Source organism: Gopherus flavomarginatus, chromosome 10 (assembly GCF_025201925.1).
Source record: "Gopherus flavomarginatus isolate rGopFla2 chromosome 10, rGopFla2.mat.asm, whole genome shotgun sequence".
Taxonomy (NCBI): Eukaryota; Metazoa; Chordata; order Testudines; family Testudinidae; genus Gopherus; species Gopherus flavomarginatus.
This window is the reverse complement of record NC_066626.1, coordinates 17473416-17492807: the sequence shown is the minus strand read 5'-3', so window position 1 is coordinate 17492807 and position 19392 is coordinate 17473416. Positions and strand designations below refer to the sequence as shown.

Genomic DNA, 19392 nt, shown 5'->3' with positions numbered 1-19392 from the left:
TAGCTACTACAGAGCTTCCAAGATCTAACCTCTCTGTCAAGAAGCTTTCAAGCCAGTACTGTACATCGGTGTATCATTGAGCTACCTTTCTTAAAAGAGGTCCCCAGATGAAGATTTAGTTAAACTTGAGTCAAGGTTGTAAATATTTATCTAACTTAACATCTGAAAGCCAGAAAGTTTAACATTAAATGTACATTAACTGAAGATCCCAAATATTTAAAAGAATGGAAATGCGGAACTTAACTCTGCCTTCTGAAATGTTCACTTCCATGTGTGATAGTAATGTGTTAATAATTGTACGATGTAGCCAACAGTGGGTTCCTAAAGCCTGTATTTTGCCACTTCCCTTTGCCGAGTAGTAGCATGTGACACACACAGTCCCATTGATTTCAGTGGGAATAACCACAGAGTACGGTGCAAGTCAGCATGAGTAAAGATGGTAGATTTGGGACTGTAATCTTAATATGACTGTAAATGAATATACTAGGAATGAACATTTATATATTGTCTTTCTCTGTGCTATTTGTTGCCCTTTTGTGTGAAGTTGCCTTTGCATTGTGTTGTTGTGTAATATTGTGCATGCTGGTTGCATTTTTTCTCAATTCTTTTAAAAATTAGAGAATTCAGGAAATTCCTCTTGAAAGAGCTTGGTCCTGTTTAATTATTTGAGGAGGAGTTTTCAGAAACACTGAACACTCCTGATTTGTGAACTTCCCATGGACTTAGATGGGAGCTGAGTTAGGTCAGTATTTAATGTTTCTGAAAAATTTCTCTGGTGTATATATTGTGACAAAGTTCCTCCTCTATCTTGGTGGGTCCTGCGCTTATTGGCAGATTTGCTCACCTCAGTGATCTTCCCCTCTGGTGGAACCCACAGCCTGGGTCAACTCCTCCTGTGTCTGATCAGGAGTTGGGAGGTTTGGGGGGAAGTGTCGTTCTGGGGAACTAGATGGAGTGATGCCTGTGCCATGGTTTCAGATTCTGGGTTTCAGAACACCCCAGTGGTTTCTCTAAATTGGAGCAGCTTCTAAGGCTACTCCGAAGTTCTGCCGGAGGCCACGCCAGCCCATGTAACATACAGAATCTGGATGGTGCAAAGATGTCTTAATGCCACCACTGTTTCTTTTCGTTCTGCATCTCTCAGGATTCTTGTACCGAATCTACCTCCAGGTCTTTTGAGCGATAAGATACTAGCTGCCCCAGTGTTTTCTTTGGTCAGTTTCAGGATGGAAGGTTTCCAAGGCAATCCCATGTGCAGTGCTACAGGAAGTGGAATTAATTATTCAGAAGGTTTCTGTCTCTCTTATCTCTGGGTCATTATTCAACCAATGTCCTTGAGTAGTTTTAGGGGTCATTATTCTGCTGAAGGGTGCCGTCTTTTGAATACATATAATACCAATATCCAGGCCACTTGTACTAACAAGAGATCTCAAGGCAATTTTTGAAAGAGTGGGAGTGCTGACCCTCGTGTCCTGGCAGTATTCAGATTGGGTCCTTTATCCAAGCCTCAATTAGCCAAAAGACTTCTTTATCCTGAAGAAGATCCTGTTCTCCGATGTATATCAAATACATGCGAAAGTCACTTACTTATCCAGAACCCAATTTATCCTAATTATTCTCACAACTCCCATCCCATTCTAATGAATCACGCTTGACTATGATTATGTTTTACCTTCCTAAAATATCCCTATTAATTTCAGTTGGGTACAATATTCTTCACTTCCTCCCCTAAACTCTTGTTGAGTGTTGCTTTGTGTTGTTAAACAGCTGCTGTTTTTCACCCTAGAGGCAACTGTGTTCTGGAGGCAGGTGAAGTCATTCTTATGTACAAATAGCTTGAAAATTATTTTGCTTGGCACTCTGACAGCATGGGAAATGAAAACTGCAATTAAGTTTTCAGGTCTAGGTCTCCACTCAGATCCATTTTACACTGGTGTAGTTACTCATGATTTCCACATGTGTAAGCAATCTCATTATGTTAATCACAGGAAATTTGCTTTTATGGTGACAAAGACAGGAATCAATCTTGAGAATTTCATGCATTAGCTTGCAGAATCTACTCTGTGAATTTGAATTTGAAAGCAAATGTAACTCCATTGAGATGTAAAGTCCAATGTAAAGTTCATTGAGAAATGCATGCAACAAAGGCTACGTCTTCACTACCTGCCGTATCGGGGGTAGCAATCGATTTCTCGGGGATCGATATATTGCGTCTCATTAGACGCGATATATCGATCCCCGAACGAGCTCCTATCGATCCCAGAACTCCACCAACCCGAATGGCGGTAGCGGAGTCGACAGGGGGAGCCGCGGACATCAATCCCATGCCGTGAGGACAGTAGGTAATTCGATCTAAGATACTTCGACTTCAGCTATGTTATTCACGTAGCTGAAGTTGTGTGTCTCAGATTGATTTCCCCCCGTAGTGTAGACCAATCTAAAGTTATCCATGAAAGGAATCATCAGTAGGATGTGTGAGACTGTGTATATGGGATTACAGTGAAGTGTTCATCAAGGCACTTTCATAGGGGTTCATGGTGCAGTGGACTGAACATAGGATGGGGGGCCAGGAACTCTTTGTTTTAATCCTTGTCCTACTGCAGATTTGCTGTGTAGTGTGTGGTTAATTTGTGTTTTCACCTTGAAAATATGAAGTGCTACAGAGAAGCTAAGTAATATTTTTATGTAGACATTCACAGAAAAGTAAAGAGGAAGGATAAGGGCTGAATCACATTCTAAATTGGAGTTGGTCTAAAAAATGGGTGACGTTGTTGGGGGGAAATCAAAACTTTATTCAAAATTTTGGGTCCTCCCCCCCCTTTTTTTTTTAATTTCCATCATTTCTTGAATTTATTTCGAAAAATTGACAGCAGGAATCGGGGTACTGGAACAATTTGTATCGTGGGTCTGCTGAGAGCCGTTGCACCAAACTGTAAATCTTGTATATGATGGAAACCACTTCAAGCCAGGGAGTGCAGCAGAACCCCCAGCACTCCTAGTTCCAGCACCTGTGGCAGGAATCAGAATTGTTGACATTTGAAATTTTGAGCTAAAGTTTAATCATAACTTTAAAAATTGTACTATCCTTAATCTAAATATATTTCTAAGAATATTAAATATTCTATGGCCTCTGATTAACCCAACTTGATTTGATGTGTGATAGAATCCAAATCCTTCTCCAATCTCATTGCCAGAACTTTGACCAATATTTTGACATTACTATAAATAAGTTAAAATGGTCTGCAATTGAAACCTAGTGTGGCATCTCTTCCTGGTTTAAGAATAACTTATATTAGGGTTAACTTCTCCCTGGGGTGACTTATTAAATATTTTAAGTATCCTGTGAGAGAGGAGGTCAAGAAGTGTCTATAGAATTTGGCAGGGAAGGCATGTGGCCTGGAGGTTTACTCCATATTTCTATTCTTATCACCTCAATTAACTCATCCTTTGTAAGGGCCATGGCCAGGTTTCGATGTTGGGCTGCAGTAATGTAATATTTTTGAAAAGCTGATCTAAAGCATATTTGGAGGAATTATGTTCAATTTGTACAGATTGTTATAGAAATGAAAAAATCGTTATTAATACTTTTAAATGATCAACATAATTTACCATGTTTATCACGGCCGAACGTGATTCTACATGCAGAGGTCTTTTGTCTTAGGTGGTATGCCAGCAACTTGACAGCTTTTTCTCTCAATTCCTAGAAGTTCTGCCTGAGCTGAGATATGGCAAATTCAGCGTGCACCGAGTGCAGCTTATTGAGTTCATATCTACAGTTAATCAGAGGTTGCAGAAAATCTGGAGATGGGGCTGTGATATAAGACAAATCTGAAGGGGTGTCATTTTCTCCACATTCTCTCTTCTTTGCAAATTCAAAATTATAATTCTGCCTCTCAGCTAGGCCTTCAGTGTCTCCCACAAAAACTTGTGAGAAGATGTTGAGGGTTCATTTGTTTGGAGGAACAGGCCAAATTATTTTTCAATAAAAATTCTGAAAGGGGGAAACTAATAAGTGAAGAATTAAATCTCCGTCTGCATGGCTGTTTCTTACCTTGATCTGTTGCTATTTGAAAAGTTATAGAGGGTAACTCAGAGACAGAAATTGTGTTTAATGAAGGAGTCAATTGCAGAATTAACCAAGACTTGGGAGATCAAAAAGAAATCTATATGGGAATAGGACCTATCTACCAGAGAAGAATATGACTAATCCCTACCCATTGGTAATGAAATGTTTGTCACTTGCTGCATTCCATCTCATCCCCCCCATACAGAAGCCCATGAGGGCGGGGAATCTACAGATGAAATGTCTGACATTTATTCCCCAGATTTCTGATTCTCTTGCCACCTGCCAGACTTCCGGGGAATACTGAGGAGAAGGCTCTGGGGAAAGAAGAGCACAAAAAGATAAGTTAAAACAAAAACATAAAAACACATAACCTACGTATAAAACCTTTTGTTATTCCCAAGCAAGGTGCATCACAATGAAAAGGCAAAAATAATCAAACATCTAACACTAGAAATAAAACTAAACCAATCGAAAGTTCAGGAGGGGATGGGCTGGGGAGACACTATCCATGATGGGAGCTCCACCGATATCCATTATTTTAATTATGGATTATTTATTTTAATGGGCATCCTATTTTTCCCATACTACAAAGTAGTAACTCCATTGAAAGGAGAGAGGGAGCCCACACTCCACAAACGTAACATTTTTTAACCTGGTATGTCAAAGATATGCCTGTGTATTGTCTCCTAACTTGTAATCTTTTTAGTTTGCCTAACCCAACACCAGAGTATTGGTAATACATCTGCGCGCACTGAGTGGGACATAGTGTATTGTGAGGATTACCTTCTGAGAGCCACATATCTCCTCCTGCTTCTTGTTTACAACCAAACATCATTTTCTTTTCCTATATTAAACAAACATATTGGTAATAAGGGAGAAATCTAATTGCTCCCACAAATTGCAAATAACTGCACCAAAGAACAGAACAAACAATCCAGTTGAACAAGTGAGTCTTTTGCATTGACTTCATACTTGATATTCATGAGCTCAGGGTTTGAGCTTATAGAATTTGTTAGGGTGGGGGAAGTTGCATGGGGCTGGGGCAACAAGGGGAAAGACTGGGGAAGTAGAGAGGGCAGGGTGGGTGAGGAAGGCAGGAGACATGGAGGAAAGGGGCAAGAAGGGGCAGGGCAAGCGAGAGGAAGTTGGAGGTGAGAGGGGAAGGTAGAAATCACTGTCCATTTATCGCCAGAACCTGCATTTATCTTCTCCCCTACTCCATTGATCCATGGGGGTATAAGTATATTGTTCAGCTCCTGTGCAGCTTTCCATGATGTCTTGCAGGGAGGAGAGCTGCCTCTCACACTTCCAGCACAGCGGAGGTCTAGCTGCTGAGCTTTGAGCCCCACTAGCAGAAAGATGTGGTGGCACAACAAGGTCTCCCACTGGCACCAATTTTTAAAAGTGCTATTGGAACCCTCAAATTTCTACCAAGCCATGGGGAGCTGCAGTGCCCCAAGTGATGTCTCTCTGGTGTGCATCGGTGCCAGGCTAACACACAGGCTTCATATAGTCCTAGTCTACACTGGGGGGGATCGATCTAAGTTACGCAACTTCAGCTACATGAATAACGTAGCTGAAGTCAACGTACTTGGATCTACTTACTGTGGTGTCTTCACTGCAGTAAGTCAACTGCTGATGCTACCCTGTTGACTCCACCTGCACCCCTCACTCTAGTGGAGTACCAGAGTTGACAGGAGAGCACTCGGCTGTCAATTTATCGTGTCGTCACTAGACGCAATAAATTGACCCCGACTGGATCGATCGCTCCTGAGGTAAGTTTAGACATGTCCTCTGTCACAAACAATTGGTTCATGTTCATCCATCCAGTTAGGGGTATTGTCCAGTGTTTCATTAATTCCCCAGCACAAATACAGGAGCAAAGGCACTCGATATTTAAATAAATCCTTTCCACAGTCAGTGCACTCCTGTGAGATCAGTTTAGGATGAGGTGTTCCCTTAATTCCCTTGCTGGGGCACTTCACATTCAACTATTTGATAAGGTCTGATATATACGTCCCAAAAGTTAAAGTATGAGCGTAGAACAGAAGCGATAAACCAAGTAAGTAGTTCAGTGCCCGTAAGGCAGATGTAACACCTGGGAAGTAAACTTGGTGTAAAACACAACAGGTGCTTAGTTCACTGAAGGCTACCTAAAAACCATTCTGCTTATATATAGATACATATCTATATATATCAAGGGGTAGCCGTGTTAGTCTGGATGTGGAAAAGCAGCAAAGAATCCTGTGGCACCTTATAGACTAACAGACATTTTGGAGCATGCGCTTTCGTGGGTGAATGCCCACTTCATCAGATGTAAAACATCTGTTAGTCTATAAGGTGCCACAGGATTCTTTGCTGCTTTTACATATCTATATATATGTTCCTACTGTATTTTCCACTGCATGCATCCGATGAAGTGGATTTTAGCCCACAAAAGCTTATGCTTAAATAAATTGGTTAGTCTCTAAGGTGCCACAAGTACTCCTGTTCTTTTTGCGGATACAGACTAACATGGCTGCTACTCTGAATTCTGCTTCTTGTGGCTTTGGGATCAGATGAACTCCCTCACCAAACTCTGATGTGAAACTGAGCAGAACCCTCTCTGCTTGGCAAGTTCACTTGCTCTTCTAAAGGCCGTATCTCTGTTCAACCACATTTTTTGCAAAATCTTGAGAAATTGTCATTTTGTTTTGGGACCTCCCCCAAAACATTCCCCCCAGCTCTCCGTGGGCTAGTTGCACTATTTGTTCTTTTACAGTAAATCTGATACATTTGGCAATCAGGTTTGGTATTTGAGGCTAGCTTAGAAATCAGGGACTTGTGTTCTCTAACTGGCTGAGCAATCTGAAAGGAGCTTGTGGTTCTAGGGGCTGGCTTCCCTTCCTCTACTCTTTCAGGTACTCCTATAATTCTCAAATTGTTATGGTGAGACCTTCCCCTTGCCACTTTAGATTTAAGAGAAAATAAATCTATGCGGCTTCTATACCTGATTGTCCACTGCTGATACTCTCCGTTCTGCTTCATTCACCTGTCCTGCCAACGCTCATGGAAAGGAGTTAATCGAGGGAAGATTTAGTTGTGTTGTGGTTATTGTGGCCACTAAATCTATGACTGCAGCAACTATTGCCAGCAAGGCCATCATAGACACAGTGTCCTCAGCAGCAGCCGTCCTGTTCAGGGGATGGAGGGCTTCCATTCTCCTTGTTTGTTGTTCTCAGTAGACAAATCTGTGCCTGGTGACATTCCAGAGATTTTCAGGTACCTCTTTCTTTACTGGGCAGGGCTGCGGGGTGGGAGGGTCAGTCAGAGCCCTGGACTGTGAATGGAAATTGATATTAGCAAATGGTTCTGGAGCCCTGGCGTCCTAAAATGAACCAGTTAAAGTAGAAGAAGGAACGTTATGATTTACCTTTACAATTAGTAGAGTACTGACATTGCTGGCATGCTCATTTTTTTAAAGGGAGGATCGAGACCCTTGGAGAAAGTGAAGCAGGCAGCTTGGTCCATCAAATAGGGCACTGAATTAAGTCAAGAGGCCAAGACCCCAATTCAGCAAAATAGCTGAGCATCTACATGGCATTAAGGACCTGAGCAGATGGGACTTTTCAGGTTCTTAAAGTGAGAAATGTGCTTCTCTATCTTATTGAGTCGGGGCCTGGGTTCTGTTCGTATCTATGACTCTGACGTGGTGTGCGACTTTGGCCTGGTTACTTCTCCTTTCTTTGCTGCAGTTTTCCCACTAAATAGTTGTGATGCTTTTTTATTTCAGAGTTGCTAAACTGCAGGTTTCCCTTCTTCCACGGCCCAGTTACTGATAATTCTTGCGTATATTTCTACTTGACTGCCTATGTTACATAAAGATTTGCTAAGTGAGAAATTGTTCAAACTAATTCTAGTAGATGTTACTACATGTTATTTCAATTTCTTTTGGTGGTTTACGTGGTCTCACTGTCAAGTAAGTCACAAGTCATCTGAACGACCACTTGTTTTTAATCTCTTGAGTGAGCGGGTGGATATGGAAGAAAATGCTTAACTACCCACTGTAGATACTGTGTCTTAAGAAGGCATCATTTTAAAGGTGGAGAACTTTGTATCTCAAATTCTCAGCTGCTGAGCAGAGGTTGCCAGCTTAAACTGGTTTATTGGCATAATACAGTGCAAGATCAAATGCCATGGCAAGCTTGCAATATGATCTCCAGTTCAGGAGAGCGTCCTACCCTTCAACATGTACTATGTCCTGTAATGTCCATTAAGTAAATGGAACTTAAGTACATGCTTGTAGTTAAGCACATGCTTAAGTGCTGGACTGAATAGGGATGGACTTAAAGTATATGTCTGTGTGTTGTCATGAACCTGGGGATGGAGCAGAACAGATAATGTGTCTATTTTGCATTGAACTTCTTGATCTGTGCTCATTTAAGGTCATGTCAGCTCAAGTATTAGTTTTTAATTGTATGCCATGTGAAATCTGATTTAACCAAATGATTCATGCTTTTCAAAGATATTTTATTTGTAAATTTGATAGAGAATAACAAAAAGCTAGAGCTCTCAGGATGAGGCACGACAAGACAATTAATTAAGCATCATTAGGTTACACAGTAAATGAAAGTACAAACTGAACTGACATTTAAGGAAACAATTTCACTATAATCTTTGATATCTTACTGCAAACTCACTTCTGTCTTCATTCTTCCTCTAATAAAAGGATTGGTGAGAGAAATGGATGGGAAAAATAAATATATTTGTCTGATTGCGTCAAAGGATTCCATGTGGCATCGGTCACCCTGTGAGAAGCATTTTTGGGAGGGTTTGAGTGTTTTAAATCTTTAGTATTGACTTCGGCAGTAAAGATGAAACAGGAAAAAAAATGGAAATCAGAGATAGATGTAAGAAATACCTGGAAAGTTGTTATTTCATTAACGAGGGTCAGCTTGGATTCACAAAAGGGAACTCATGCCTGAATAATCTGTCTGAGAGGTTAAAAAGAAGTAACCAGCTGAGATGGCAGGGAGCAAAGGGTGGACATAGTTTACCTACGTATTAAGATCCTCCGTAATAATACTGTGCTCAGCTAACAACGAATCTGTGAGGTTTGCAGATATTCTCTTGGGGGAATAGAGAACTGGCTTAGAGAACCAAGGCCAAAGGTCCATGTGCGGGGAGGCACTGTGAAATGGAGATGGGTGACTGGTGGAGTGCCACCAGGATGAATAATGGTACGGATGTTGTTTTCATTTTGTCAAGAGCTTGTGAGAAAGAGCATGTAAGTACCAGCAAGATGACAAAATTTGCTGAGGATACAAAACTGGAGGGTGGAGTCAGTATAAAGGAAATGGACAACACAAGTCAGAAGACTGGCAGCATGAGATGGGCAGATAAGTTGTTTGTGCATCGATTCACTGTAAAAGAAATTAAAGTAGGTGGCTAGGGACAAAAACCAGGGCCTCTTTCAATCCTGAAATTTTCCATGAGTTTTTAATCTTCTGCTCCTTGGTACCCACAGAAGCTGGTAACTCAGGCTGCAGCTTTTCCTAGCTCCCCATCTCCCATCACTGCTTTATTTCTATTTTATCTGAATTGTATCAGTAACCATGGAGATACCTAGTGATGCTGACTCCTGCCTCAACCTTCCGTGCTGCAAAGCCCCTTTGAAAGGTTTTGCAAACACAGTATGGGGCATACGTATGCCTCTCAGAATTAATTCATTGCCTTCAATTTAGTTTCCTCCTCCTAATGGAAAGAGAGAGAAATCCCAGATCCTCTCCCGAACTGGCCCCCTTGCAGGAGGGCCGCCTAGAGGATTCAGAGGGCCTGGGGTCCTTGGCGGCAGAGGGCCCCGCTTCAGCGGTAATTTGGAGGCGAGGGGTCCTTCCGCTCTGGGACCCGCCGCCGAAGTGCCCTGAAGACCCACGGTGTGGGGCCCCACCACCGAATTACTGCCGAAGACCCAGCTCTTCAGCAGCAGGACCCGGAGCGGAAGAAACTCTGGGGGCCCAGGCCCCATGAGAGTTTTCCGGGGCCCCCAGAGCGAGTGGAAGACCCCGCTCCAGGGCCCCCGAAAAACTCTCGTGGAGGCCCCTGCAGGGCCCAGGGCAAATTGCCCCACTTGCCTCATCCCCCCCAGGTGGCCCGGCCTTGCAGGGCACTGTAAAATGGGCATATTCTGATGTTTCTTGCTATGGCAGAGAAACTGGCAGTGATGGGATTCTAGCTGTGCCCTGGAGCTTTAGGGCTGAAACAGCAGCCCCTGCAGCCATCCTTCCATTAGTGCTTAAAATGATCAACCAAAAGGTGTGAGAACAAAATAGGCCTGTTGAGGGCTGCTTTTACCACCAAGGTACAATTTCTGTTCACAAGGCATCTTCCTTTTAACTTACAGTCAAAATCATATTAGATGCCACTTCACACAGCACATAAAATATTAACAAAGGGTTTTTTATGTGTGAATTTGGTTAAGGTTAAGGGATGAGTGCAGGCAGACGGCAGTAGTTTGCATGGCAGGATGGTCTTGTGCTAATTGTACCAGACTGGGATTCAGGAAATCTGAGTGCAATTCCTGACTCTGCCACTGACTTCCTGTGTGGCCTTGGGTAAGTCATTTATTGTTCTTTGCCTCTAGTTCCAGTCTCTAAAATGAGGGAAATAATCTAATGGGACCCTGAGCTCAGTTGGGGCTTTTAGCTACTGTAATAGAAATAATTATAAAAATAAGCTAAATTTAAAAAAGAAGCTTATTACAGGACATGTCACTTAGTACTGGTCCAGCACCTCCTCCTGGTTACTCTGGGGATTAGCTTGAGGCTGACGCCCTCCCACCCATGGTTTGCACACCATCACTCTGTCCCCATTGTCTGCCTGCAGGCCCTCTTGCAGCCTCAGGAACCACAGCATCTTCTTTTTGACTTAGCCCTCCAGCATCACCAACCTCTTCCAGGGGTTAATGTCTCAGTCCAATAATCACACCACTTCCCCCGTATTGAGTGTGGGGGGGACCTGGGCCCATTACTCTGGGTCCCACCCCAGGGACCCTGTGGATAGCAGCCTCGTGTTGCAACTCTTTAACTTCTCACCATGCTGCTGTGTCTCGCTGGGCCACTTCCCCCCATCCCCTGCACCTTCTTCATCCTTGCCTCAGGGCATGCAACTACCCAATGCCAGCAGCCAGCCAGGAGCTCCCTCTTGCTCCCCTGGTCTTTGCCAGCAGATGCTCTGTCCAAGGTGCTGCAGGTCTCTCCCCCTGCTGCAAACACAGTCCTCACTCTGAGCTTCTAACAGCAACTAACCCAGCCCTGCCCTGCAGCTCCTCTTATCTGAGCCTGCCAGGCCCGGACTGGTTGCTCCCTGCAGTTCCTTCCTGATTGGCTGCACTGGTGTGGGTCACTAGGAGGACTCCTCTCCTCTGCTCCCTACTGAGGTTAACCCTTTACATGCCAGTGTGGGGCGGATGCCCCATCACAAAGCTAAAAACCCAGAAAATTCAGAGTTAAGTCTTCACTAAACAAACAAGGCTTGCAGACTATCTTCTTGCTCCTATATGGGATATGTTTACATAGCAGCTGGAAGGGTGCATGGGTAGACAGACACACAAGCCCTGCTTGAGCTCGTGGGCTAAAAATAGCTATGTGGTATGAGTGGCAGGGGCTAGCCTCCTGAGTGCATAGAGGCAGGTCAGGCAGGATTGTACTCGGGTGCCGCAGCCACGTACTATATCATGCTATCTTGAGCAGAGTTAGCATGCTTCTTTCAACCTGTGCTTGGAAGCGCTCTCCCAGATGCTGTGTAGACGTACCCATAGATTGTAGCTTCCCATTTTTCCTTTTTTATGGGTAGAGTACAGAAAATGTGTACGACAGAACATAGGTTTTCTGATTTGCTTCACATATACACATCTCCAATGCTAAGTATGATGATTTGTTGCCATGCTAGCCTTTGCTCTTCTCATTTAAGTGCTCTAATTTCATTATCTTGGGATGTGAGATCATCTATGGAGACAAGCTAGCTTTATGTCTAATGATATTTGGAGAACTGGTGCATACATGCATCACAGGGCTCGATCCTGGAAGGACATACGCACCCCCCCATGAGATGCTGAATGCCCTCAGCATCTAGCTGGATCAGGTCCATAGTGACTGTGGATGTTATCTGTTTGGTCAGGAATTTGTGAAATTCTTGCATATGTGTATCGTATGACTGTAAGGAAAGCTGGAAGGGAGCACACCCACTACAAGTTTTATGTGTGAGGCACTCTGGTTTTGGTGAAGACTGATTAAATGAAACTCTCTGCTATGGACGCATTTAATGGTTTATTTTTTCTCGGGCCTGGACAGAGTTGAGGTGGTTTGAGTGCCTTGTTTGAAAAGTGCAACTTCAGTTCTGCATTTCATGAGCGTCCAAAGGGTTGTATTCTGATCTCTAATTTTCTTCAAAGGCAATAAACACTCACTGTTGATCTGGGCCTATAACCTCAAATTCCCATTCACAAAGGTTCATAATTTTTTTTAATAGTTCTGACCTGGAACTCAGGAGCAAAGGAAGCTATAAGCTGCTTGATTTCCTGAGGACTGAAGGAGGGAAGCCTGACTTCACCATGCCTTCTAAAGTCCAAGAAAAATAGGACACTGCCTGGAGAAATGCATCGACCCCCCACTGAGCCATATGAATGAGGCTTCTCAGAGCCATCTGCACTCAGTTCAGTCTTTAGGGGTATTTTCAGGAGTCCCTGTTATTCTTTCCTCCATGTTTTATGTTTACGGGACCCCCGAGGAGCTTTGGAGGAGTCTGTGGAGGAGCAGAGCTGTGGGGACAATTGGAGAACCATGAGGGTACTGCTACAAGCCGATGGGGGCTAAGTGGAGGAGCTGGAGGGCAGCTCTGTCCTTCAGAAGAAGGCAGCGAAGCACTAGACTGGAGCCTCCCTGGCTTCTGCAGATGGTGAACCTCTTGTAGCTGGAAACTGTGAGACTCCCTTTTGATGTGTTGCAGGAAGCTTGATGGAAAGAGAAGTCAGGAGAGTCCTAGTGCTTTCCTTGTTTGCCTCTCTTATGCATCTGTGCTGTTTCAGGGGTCCCCCATCCCCCATAACTCCTAGCAAGCCATTTGTTCCACCCCGTATCCTCATGCTCTTCCATAACTCCAGTCCCATGCATGCTCTCATCAAACTAGCTTCCTCCATTCCCTCATGCCTCCCTCTTACTGGAGATGTGATTTGTGAGGAAGAAGGGCTTCCAGGAAGGCCTGACCTCTAGGTGTTTTGTCGCCCAGGGTAGAAAATATTTTTCGCTTCCTCCGCTCACCCCCAGGTTGCTTTGGCAACTGCCCCAATCCCACACCCCTAAGTCTAGCTTTGATTCCAAGAGGAGAGATGGGCTGACGTGGGCACTTGGAGCCAGCTCATGGGCACAGGAGAATGCAGAGGGGGAAGCATTGGTGCATGCTAGTTATTTTTACCTGACTGACTGCTGTGACTCTTGGAGGGAAGGCAGTTAAAAGGACCACGGGGGGCCCACAGGGAGTGGGGACTGGTTGAGAAGAGAGGGTTCAGAGGAGGAGGTCAGGCAGGGCATTGCCCCTCTCACTCTGGACTTCCTGGACTCTGTGGTAGGGGAGACCCCTCAGGGAACCTTAGGGTGTTTCTCAGCCCTTTTCAGAAGCTCCAGGCACCATGCTGGGTCCCCCACATCAGCCCACAAGACTTAAGATGCTTGTTGGGTCTCCTCACAAACCTTTTTTGGGGCTAAATGGACTCTGCTCCATTGACCAGACTCCCCAGAGATAGGGTTATATTATGGGGTCTAACTCTGCAAGGAAAAGGGACAACAACTTGCTGTTTAAAACTGTCTTCATCATCCATTTGATATGCATAATTGCACCCTTATCCAGTAAAATGCTTAAGCATGTGTGCCTAACTCTACATTCATGAGTAGTCCCACCGACTTCAGTGAGACTACCCCGTGCTTAAAGACAGGCATAGGCCTAACTGCTTTACTGGATTGGGACCTCAGTTCACCTTAATTGATGTTTCAAAAAGAAATTAAACTTTTATCAACTAAATGTTAGTCCTGGGCACTAGATAGCCAGGGGAGTTCAGTCTATTAAGTTTGATCTCTTCTTCTGTCTTTTTTGCTAGGAACTTGTCCTCCCCTCCTGGAAAACAAATTTGACAAGTTTTGAAACTCTGTTCAACACTTTTTTCAATTTATAGTGTGTCATAATTCAGAAGCGCCTAAACTGATTCTGTTCAAATTTAGCTTTTTAAAAAAATCTACCCTAGCTCCTGATCTAACATATGGATTTTGAGCCCAATATGTAAACTGTGCAGCAGTGGGGGCAAAACTGGATTTTTGACAGGAGGTTAGTTGCAAGGTGAACCATAGAATATTGGTGACAAAAGTCCCCCACTCACAACATTTTAGCTCTGCTGGAAATTTCTCGTCTTTCTCGGTCGCTGGAAATAAGCAAACCTGGGGCTCAAATAACGGAGCTGACAATGAAACATCAAATAGAAAAATAAAGGGGAAAACTAAAAACACTCCCTCTCCGTAATGCAGAAAATGAGACCTCCTTTTCAGCATGTACAGTACGTAAAACCCGTGTAGGATTTGGACTGGTATAGCTACAGAAATACCGCATGCTGCTGCCTGTGTGCAGTGCGTGCATGTGTGTGTGTGTTTGGCAGTGGCACAAAGGAAACCCATTGATGAAATTCATAGGATTAGAGGCCTGATCCCTGGGGACACACTTGGCTGAATGTAATTAAAATGCCTGTCAGGCATTTGATACCAGAAACCCCTTGACGAACTGCTTAAGCAGACGCAAATGCAGTATCCTATTGTGAGTGAATGATGGCGGAGCTGGCTGCCTTGTCATCCTTCTCGAAAATTCTGTGGCCAGTGAGCTCCCTCTTCCTCTCCCACTCGCCCTCTTTTCCTTTTCACCACTGCAGGGACTTTTTCTAATTTGCCGTTTTCCTTTTCCCAATGTACACATGGTAGATTGAAGCTGGTGGCTTGCAGACTGCGTCTATCTGGAGATAGGCAGCGAGCCGATGGATAATAATGCTCCGGGAGAATGATTATGCAGCAGTTAGTTAAGGATAGGCTTTTGTGGTATGGCAGCATATGAGCTGGTAATGATTTTCTCTTTTAAAATGTCAGCTTTGTGTGATTTTTTGGAAAATTAAAAGAAAACCACCATTGTGTGGTAGCATTCCGAATTCAGTCTGCTGGGTATTAAGTACTGCATTAGTGCACATTGGATCAATTCAAGATGTGTATATAGTACATGCTGTATGTGTATCTATATATGTATCCATGTTAGTATAACAAAAACAATTAGTTTCTTTCCCCGTTAGCTGAAGAAAATATCTTGTTTCATCAAAAATAAAATATTATCACTCCTTTTTTTTTTATTGGCTTATTTTAACAGATTCTCCAGCCGGTTGTCTCTGACGAGACGCATTGATTGGGATCTGCTTATTCCACAGATCAAAAAGGTAAGGCACATTATTTTTTAATATATTTATAAACAGATAGGAGTATGGAGTTAATACTGATATGATCTTCTAGAAACGTATGTGCTTCTTCATTCTGTCATACTGTGCTACGTTACAGCTTTACTTGGGCATGAAATCTGATCTCAGTGCAGACTGTAAAAGTTACTTTTAATATGTATGTATAAGCTTAGATTGCTTGATCTGTGGTGACTACCTCCTCAGGTCAGTCATTTCAGCCACAGTGGCCCCCAAAGGGGTGAATACTAATGTCTGTTTACCTGCTTACATGGATTTGGAACCCCTTTGAAAGCTGTATAAATCCTCCATCCACACTGAGAGTTAATAGCGTTAGAAAGGGGGTCTTTTTAATATGGGTTTTAGTATAACTGAAAGCTACATATGATACTAAGAATGGGGCTAAATTCATTGGCTTGCTTTAGCCAGGTAAGATCTATCACAGAACTCAGACCTGGAAGCATAGAAATAGCTTAATACTGTATTATTTTCATGGGTGGCAGGGGAAATTGCTGTTAACCCCCACCTTGCTGCCAGAAAATGCCTTGGCTTAGGTTTTGGTGCATGGAATTTTAATGTACCGGGTATATGGGGCAACACTGAAGGAGCACATTTCCCGTTTTTATTAGATACGTCATTCAGCACAGAAGAGGCTCTTCTTACATGTTGCTACAAAAGCAGCAGAATCTGCTATTTATGAATGTTTTCTTACTGAAACTTAAATGAGAATAGAAATTCCCCTTCTCTTTCTTGTTTCTGTTGTTTAATCCTTTGAGACTGTCTGCATAGCACAGAGGCCTGCTGGAGAAGTCACTGGAGAAAGGAGGTCTTTTGTGATAAGGCCCTCAGAATGAGGACCTTGCAAACTGTGCAGGATTTTTCAAAGGATCTAAGTGTCTTATGAACATAAATCACATTGATTTTTCAATGGAACTCATAGTCCTAAGTCACTTGGAAGTTTTTTCAAAACTGCCTGTGTGTGTCTCCTGTTTGGCTGGAGATAATGTGCGTGATCATCACTCATTAACCCCTATATGTGCCACACTTCTCCCAGAATCTTCCAAGCCAAACCTCCCAATGGGCATCCACTCAGTTGTCATGAAATTGATCAGGGTCCTTTAAGTCTATATGAATACCTTTCTTTTAAAAAGAAAACAAAAACAAAAAAGCAGATGTTTTGGAGAACTCTAATAATCAAACAAAATTCAGAAGCATGTTCATTTTGCTTAACTTCTGCAGTTATATCTCATCTCAAACCTACAGTAGCCTCCTAGAAGTAATGGGATTTCATTCATGTAATCTTTACACAATGTCCATTGTCCTTTTACCTGTTAAGAGACTGGTTATGCCAATATCAGTGCTGATTGAATGACTGAAATAAGAAAGGATCCAAATCTTTGCTCAAAAAAATGAAGCTGAACCAAACCCTGAATCAATGTAGAATTCAGATAAGTTTAACTTCTTTTAAAACTTAAGCCTCTAATCATGCAAATACTTACATATATTCTTAACCTCTGTGGGATTACTCATGTGCTTAGAGTTAAGCATGTGTGTAAGTGTTTGCAGGGCTAAGGTCCACACTTGCACAGATGCCTTCATTATCCTGTTTCATGGTGTCTTCTGGGGATATCAGAAGCCCCCCAATCTCCCCCCAAACATGCATACACACAAAATTCAGCAGGAAAGGGAGTTCTTGTGGTATTTCCAGCCTGGGTGAAAGCAGGAATAATGGAAACTTTGTGAAAAAACCCAGTCGCCTGCGATTTCCAGTGCAGTTTCCAGGTGTCAGATATTGGGATGAGTCAGAAAACATGTGAACCCAATGGAACTTCTGGATCTTTGCTCTCAACTAACAGCGACTGCTGATGGGCTTCACTGTGAATTTTGGTTTAATGTTTTCATTTATCATGATCTTAATGAAATTGGACTTCCTGTACAATCAAAGTTGAGTGATAGATGCTATTTCTGAAATAAAATGAGTGTTTTTTCAGGCTGTCATCAGGCCATTCTGATATTCTCAATAATTATTTTTTGACCAGAATCTTGCCTGTAATGGATATTTTATATAATATACATATATACATTCTTCTACAGCTCTCCCTGTTCTGAGCATCATATTTCTTCTGTCTTTAGAGGGATTTCTGCTGTTTTTCAGATTTCCCTGGGTAATACATTTCTTCAAGGAAATATTTTGTTTTGTTATGTTTTGCATGATGGTGTTAATAATATTTCCTCCCTGATCTTTAGTAACATGAGGACTCGTTATAGCTGAAAGGCGTGGAGCAGCAATGTGTATAAAATTCTTTGATTCATAAAAAATATCTTCAACAACTTGTTTTAGGCTAAACACAAGTCATTTTTCTCTCCCCCCCTCCAATCCTTGCAATTTCACTCCCATGATCCTAGGGCAACAAGCCAAACTGCGGTACCAATCTGAATTAATTACCGCTTTCCAAACAGTGCTTCAAGGACTAACGCTGCTTACTAGTCTTGATGTCAGCTTTCAAGGTTTTGCTGCAGTACTGGAGAATTGTAAAGGAATGTTCTCCACCAGGATAAAAATAAAGAAATAGAAGTGAGGTCATCATCAACAGACCATGTTTGACTTGCATGCTTTTTCACCAGTTAGTGAATGATGAATCAAAATCTCAGATTATGCAATTCCTTTAAATATAAAGCTTTTCCTCTCTTATGGAAATTCTTATTGAAGTGTGCCGCCATTTACCAAATATTTTATGATCTCCTGAATGCAGAAAAAATAAAGTTGCATCTGTTTGTTTATACTTCAGAGAGGAGATGACTTGAAAATAAACTTATATCTATTTTATACCTCCAATTTATGCAGTTATAATTCATTTTAACCCTGTAGCTGTAGCCAGCTCCTTGGTACTTGTACTGCAAATTGTCCCTTCTATCTACAGAAGAGAAAAGTAATAGGCTGCTATACTATACATTATGTATGCTGTTTCAGTTATTACATATTATATATCATTTATACTGGAAATAATCGTTTGAAAACAATGTTATTTTCTCAAAGCAACAGATGGGTTTCTTACTGTATTAGATTTGTACTAGGTTGACAGGAGGCATTTGACTAAAGTTACAAACCAGTGGGTACGGTGAAGAAATGGCAGAAAGAAGAGAGTTTTGTGGAGCGTTAGGAATAAAGAACAGAAGCCAAAGAATATAGCGACAATGACCTGTTAGGTTACACTTTCTGAACTCTTGGGCATGAAGCTGGAATTATGTGATATTTTGGCATCTGCTTTATTTAAACAGATGACAGTGTGGCCGCATTCATTGACGGCATTGAGAAATACCTAGTGTTACTTTTACTGGGAGTTGCACCAGTGCTGAGTCTGGGCCTCTGGGCCGATCTGAACTGCTGAGATGAAATGGACATCTAGTTCTTAATACTGTTTATTAAGAGATTTATCATAATGTAAGCACAATTCAGATTCTTACCATGCCCCTTTTTGAAAGAATCGACAATGCTGGCAAGCAGGGGTTCTACTTTAGAATTGTCCCAGGAGGAACCTCAATTTTTTACCCAGCTTCCCAGACAAATTCACTGCACAATCCACCAGTATCAGTGTTGTCTTTTCTTAAATCATGTGAAAAATATCCAAAGTGGATTAAAGCCAAGTTGCTCTTCTTTAGGACAGCTGAATGCTGAACGTAAGTGTGCAGTTTGGCCATTTCCTTATATTTTAGTGGCAGTAACATACATAGTTCCCTCTGGGCTGATTTTTTTTCTTTTTACCTTTCTGTCCTAGACGTTTATATGTCCCCAATTGCCTTGGTATGTGATCACCTC

General features: G+C 42.5%; 1 protein-coding gene across 19 annotated transcripts in view; it reads left to right on the top strand.

Moving 5' to 3' along the window:
• The window catches only part of MAP2 (microtubule associated protein 2), a 345989-nt gene that overhangs the window by 147004 nt on the left and 179593 nt on the right, over positions 1–19392 (top strand). For 18 of the 19 annotated variants that reach the window (XM_050916086.1, XM_050916091.1, XM_050916097.1 and 15 more), the window contains one exon: positions 15494–15560. The gene's annotated coding sequence lies outside the window, so the exon portion shown is untranslated. Of the gene's footprint in view, positions 1–14901; positions 15195–15493; positions 15561–19392 lie in introns of those variants that run through there. The other variant, XM_050916085.1, reaches the window with a different exon arrangement.